Consider the following 6,194-nt stretch of genomic DNA (forward strand, 5'->3'; position numbering starts at 1 on the left):
TAATCTCCCGCTTTGACGTTTGTAGCGAGAGCTAGGTGATTATGCTCGACCGCCACAAAGGTAAGATCTTCCCGCCAGGTTAGGTGTTGCGCCTGGGGAACCGCACGCGACAGACGGTGTCGTGTCGGAGGTTGTATTTATGCTTCCAATCGAAAACGCACTGTCTGCGCGGTCTAGGCTTGTTAGCTGTCCATAGTGAGTCGACCGTCGTGCCATCTGTCCGTAGTGTCCTGGATCACTTGTGTGGCTTGTTATTAGTTGCGTTTGGTCGGCTTTTTACATCTGCGCCGTTGTGCATGTGGCGTGGTAGATGTCGCCACACGTTGAAGGCCTGTACTATAAGTGTCAATATCAAATAAGTGCTAATGTCTTAATCGTGAGCTCGGTTTACAACGCCCATGCGCCAAACGACTTTGTAGGTAATGCTAACCTAAATAATTTCCGGTATTTCCGTCATATTATTTTTTTTTTATGAAGTTTAATTATAGTTCTCTCTCATCTGAGGCTTTTCCAGGCCATTTTCTTCCCAAGCCATTGAGCGTCGGAGCTCAGATTCCCCTATTTTCTTTATGTTTGTCTCCACTTTGCACGGTCGCCGTCATGTGTCAGACATAGAATTATAGTGTCAGACTACTGGCGTGCATATCGTCATTGCCGACGTGATCAGTTATTGCATGGGTTATTGTAGTGGAATGTAATACCTAAACAAATAATTCTAAATTTTTGAGTCTTTTAATTCTGAAATACCTACTTGAGCATCGCAAAACCAAAGGGCTAGACGCTTCATTGCAGTAGGTACTGGTAATGCTGCCAGCCTTTTGGACATACGTAGTTAATTTTGTAGGTATGCCGCAGCTAATAAAATAAGAATTAAAAAATGTATGAGTTAAACCTATGAGTATAGGTATAGTTATGTATTACTAGCTATTGCCCTCAGCCCTGCTCGACCTCGACTCGTTAACTAGGTAGGTATATTTATTTATTCCAAATCTCATCAAAATCGGCGCAGTTTAGTCGTGCCGTGAAAGCGTAATAGACAGACTTTCGCATTTATAATAGAAGTGTGGATAATCAAGTCATCACTAATTAAACTTACAAAAGTCGCCTTCCGTGTCTGTCTGTTTCTAAACTATCTAATTTTAAATCACGTAACGGATTTTCATACAATGTTCACTGTTAAGTATATTCCCGAAAGTATAAAGGCCTCGTGCGAAGCCAGGCCGCGCGCTATATGTTTTTCTATTGCGCTATGTAGGTACGTTAATGTTACAATATTTATAGTTACACTAGCCTCGCCCCGGGGCTTCCCTCCCGATGGAATTTCGGGATAAAAAGTACCCTATGTGTTATTCCAGGTTATATTACCCGTGTACGTACGTATCCTCTTGTAACCTTAGCTTATAGCGTGTATGTTAAGAAAACACGTCTTTAAACTCTTTTAAATCGAATCTTCAAGACAAAAGACTTCACAAATGCTGTAAACTAGTGCGGGATAGATTTTAAACATGGTTATTTAATACTCCGTCCGTGTAGGGAAAATGGCGCGTTGTCTTTCATATTACACATTTTGCTTTCGAGTCCTAAGTTGCTTCACAATCTTCACAGTAAGTACTTATTGTCGAAATTTGTTCAATAGGTAAAGAAAGAAACAAAATATTTTTTATTCGACAAAATGTTACATAAACTTACAACTAACTATGCGACTTAAAATTAACAATACAGTAATAATAATTGTCGAAAAGGCGGTCAGCTCAGCGTGTTGCTGTGGCGGAAACCATAGCGCTGGTTTTCAGTTGGCACCATGAGACATAGGAGGTATGGTAACTTGAGAATAAAATAGGTAGTTCAAACATTTACATACTACAGTAAAACATTTATTATTCACCAAAGTAAATTCCTAAATACTTAGTCTGTTTTAATTTATATCTATTATTGTTAAATCATATAAAGACCATGTGGTCGAATTGTTTAATGTCTCTATTTATAAGTATAAAAATATAAGTCATAATGTAATAAAGCATACTTAACCTAAGTACTGTTTTTTAAGCATAACGTTCTTACACATAACCTAAAAGTTAATTAGGTATATCACATGTACCCGTGTAACAAATAATCAATAATATATTAAAGACCTGTAGCGGGAGCTAGATGATTATGCTCGACCACCACAAAGGAAAGATCTTCCCGCCAGACTAGGTGTTGCCCCTGGGGAACCGCACGCGACAGACGGTGTTGTGTCGGAGGTTGTATTTATGCTTCCAATCGAAAACGCACTGTCTGCGCGATCTAGGCTTGCTAGCTGTCCATAGTGAGTCGACCGTCGTGCCATCTGTCCGTAGTGTCCTGGATCACTTGTGTGGCTTGTTATTCGTTGCGTTTAGTCGGCTTTTTACATCTGCGCTGTTGTGCATGTGGCGTGGTAGATGTCGCCACAGACCTATTATGCTAAAATATTTTAAGCCAAAACCGGTATGCCAATGAACAATAGGACAAAATTAATTATGCGAAAAAAAGGACACGAATTGTTAACATAGACTTGTAAGAAAAAAACCTACTGAAAATGATATCTTAGTGTGTGTGTGGGTGGCAGCCATTACTAAATATAAATTGTACTTACGTTATCTAATTTAATAAGACAGATGGATGATTTGTCTTAATTCTTGCGGTAAAGGATGTATCATATGAAATATGGTCACAGCTGAGCTTAAAATATCAAGAGTTATTTTTGTAACACAGTAAATTATCAGGAAATGAAGCGTTAGTGTTCCGGTGGTTAAGACAGTCCGCCAATTCAAGTAATGCAAATGTTATGAAAGACTAGCTGCACCCCGGGACTTCGCTCCCGTTGGAATTTCGGGATAAAAATTACCATATGTGTTATTCCAAGTTATATTGTGTACAGTGTGGGTATATCGTGTATCAAATTTAATAACAATCGGTCCAGTAGATTTCGCGTGAAAGAGTAACAAACATACATTCACACATACATTCTCATAAATTTTCACATTTTTATATAATATTAGTAGTTATCTACTGGTTAAGTAATGCCAATTTTATGAATGACTAGATGTTGCCCGGGGCTTCGCTCCCGTGGGAATTTTGAGATAAAATTTAGCCTATAGCATTCTTGGATAATGTACCTTTCTAATGGTGAAAGAATTTTTGTAATCGGTTCCTTCCTCAAGAAAATTGTCTCTCTCTCATCATTGTGTGCTCTGGTCGCATGAGCTGTGACGCCCAAAGCCCAGGATTCGCATAAAAAATAAAGGTAAAATTTTGAAGATTTTACTACGATTTTCCACGGGCCGCCTGCCTGACGTCAGCCCTCTTTAAGAAGGCTATTGGCGACTTTCAGCTATTAAGGCTACGTGTCCCTTAGTCGCCTCGTACGACATCTCGTGTGGTTCTATTCTAAGGCGCCACACGCCGCAAGAAAATTGGCAGATAATGAGTGTGGTCGAACGCTATGAGCCAACCAACTAGTAACAGGATTACTGGTATCTGACGCATAACCGTCCAAAGGCGCATAAGGTACATAGAGACTAACATCTTTTGTTCTACGACTTTTGTCTAAACGTACTATATACAAAAAAAAAACTTTTTTTAGTTTTAATGTTGTTTCTATAAAACGTTAACTCTATATTCGATTCCGCTACATAACGCTACTGTCTGTCTCGTGTTGCTTGGCTATTACATAGAGTTAACATGTGTAGAATCGCAAATTGGATTGTATTTTTTTATATATAAAAAAAATAATAAACTACGTATCACGAAAAGTCGTACAATAAAAGTTGCTTGTTTTGATATAATCAAGTAGTCTCTAGGAGGTTTTGCGTTTGATACCAGTAACCCTGTGTATCCGTTGTAATTTAATAATTTGTTTGTTTCTGACCGCCATCAGCCATGGTTGGTCAAGCATGGCCCGTGATCAAAAGGCGTCACAATCTACCCACACGTGTAATAAAGTTAATTAGTTGGCTGACCACTTGTAATCTACAATACCTAGATACACGGCTGATGTATTTACCCACTACATTTTAAAATCAAATCATCTATTTAAATGATATACCAAATTGATTTATTATACATGTCATACCTACTACACATGCTTTTTAACTTATTTTTGAAAATAATAAAGAGATGAAGAAATTCTGGAATCGAGCGGGAATTGAACCCGCGCCCCTGTCAATCCGCGACAGTGAAACCACTGAGCTATCGAGACTATAGCCAGTTCGGCTGAATGCAGTTCGGTTAAGTAAGAGCACTGTCCCGTATAGACAGGGGCGCGGGTTCAATTCCCGCTCGATTCCAGAATTTCTTCATCTCATTATTATGTTCAAAAATAACATACCAAAGTCACAAAACGAAAGAAACTCCTTTGAGGTTAGGTCAACAGTAAAGTTCATAGATTCTAAGGACCGCGCGCGCGTGAAACCATTTTTGTAAACAAACTTATCGCTATAAAAGATAGCTTGTTGTTACTTACTTCTGAAGTCTGTTAGGTCAATCTATCTGTATGCCAAATATAATCAAAATCGATCCAATTAGTTTTGAGTTTATTTGTTACAAATACCTAAACATATATTTTTTTCTTTTTAAAACGACACTGCTTCTCCTACAATTATATTCTAAAAAGAGAAATCAATAAAACGAATTAAATGAATAAAAAATAAATAAGTATCACTATCACTACATAGTATAAGACAAAGTCGCTTACCGCTGTCTGTCCCTATGTATGTATAGATCTTTAAAACTACGCAACGGATTTTGATGCGTTTTTTTAAACACTTAGCGTGAATCCGGTGGAAGGTTTTTTTGTATAATATATTATGGTTTTACCTGAGCGAAGCCGGGACTGGCCACTAGTGTTGAGTCTGAAACGGTTCTCCGACAATTGCTTCGTCTATGAAACATTCTGAAACATTCTGTCGACGAAACGCGTCGACAGAATGTTTCAGACTTCTAGTATTAGATAAGTGTTTAATATATGTTTAGGTAGGTATATAGCTTTTTTATGTATTTTAAGCGGAGGTTGAAATAAAGAATTACGTCTATTATTTCTTGTTCTTAAAAGGCCGATCATCTGAAAGCTGTAAAAACAATATTTGTGACGTTTTATATATATATATATTTATACATCAAATTGTAAGGACAATAATTGTTTTACAAGCGCCTTGGGCGCGAAGAGCTGACACTAACACCGAAACCCAATCCAATTTTACAATACCACTAATATTATAAATGCGAAAGTAAGTTTGTTTTTATATCTGCTCAACCAATCCTACTTGAAATTTTGCATGGATAGTTTGAAGGGCGGAGGAGGAACTAGAGTACCTTTCTTCCCGGAAAAATAACCTGTTTCCCAATATTAACGCGGGCGAAGCCGCGGGCAAAAAGCTAGTTAAAAATAAAATATTGCTGTCTGATTGCCGCAGTTTAAGTAGAGCCTCTGTCTAATCTTCAGTTTCATTCACAAATTATTTGAACATTTGGTTCATTTGAACCTCTTTGGGAATGAGGTTGTTATCTATTAGTTGACGAAGCTATGTGTCCCTTAGTCTCCTATTTATCGGAAATCGATTCCTGACCTGTGTATGATTTTCTGTGTTTATATTCGCTTCGGTGTAAATGCAGTCCGTGCTTGTCTGTATATTTATGGGGTTCTCTCGGATGTTTGTCCCGAGCGTGCGCCTCCGCCCTTAGGAGTAGGGCTGTCACAAATAGAACTTGACACATCTAAACTTCTTCCTCTACCTTTGTCCTTCTTCCTGCGTAGATTGCAAAAGTCAATTAAGGGCTTCAAACCAAAGATTCTTCTCATAGGCGTGTCACTTTTATCTCAATTCCATTAATAAGCCCGACATACAGCTAAACGTGGCCTTTGGTTGACGTGGCTCTGTCTACCCCGTAAGATATATAAACGTATCTGTATCTCATGTGTTATTGCTAACACTCGAGTCTGGAGTCAGATTTTTTCAAGTCGCTTAAAGCTAACATGTATATTGCACCTTACAGCCATGATTTTTACAATTAATGCCTTTTAGTGCTAATTGTGGGCACTGTAACAGCAGTGCAAGTAGTTAGCTGCGTACGTCGCGTAAATAGAAATAAAAAAATATTTTTTGACGTGACAACGTCTTAAATTAGGTTGCGGCTGGGTGTCACTTATGGAAAAGTGTAACGCCCGGTAACGT

Source organism: Plodia interpunctella, chromosome 27 (genome assembly GCF_027563975.2).
Source record: "Plodia interpunctella isolate USDA-ARS_2022_Savannah chromosome 27, ilPloInte3.2, whole genome shotgun sequence".
NCBI lineage: Eukaryota > Metazoa > Arthropoda > Insecta > Lepidoptera > Pyralidae > Plodia > Plodia interpunctella.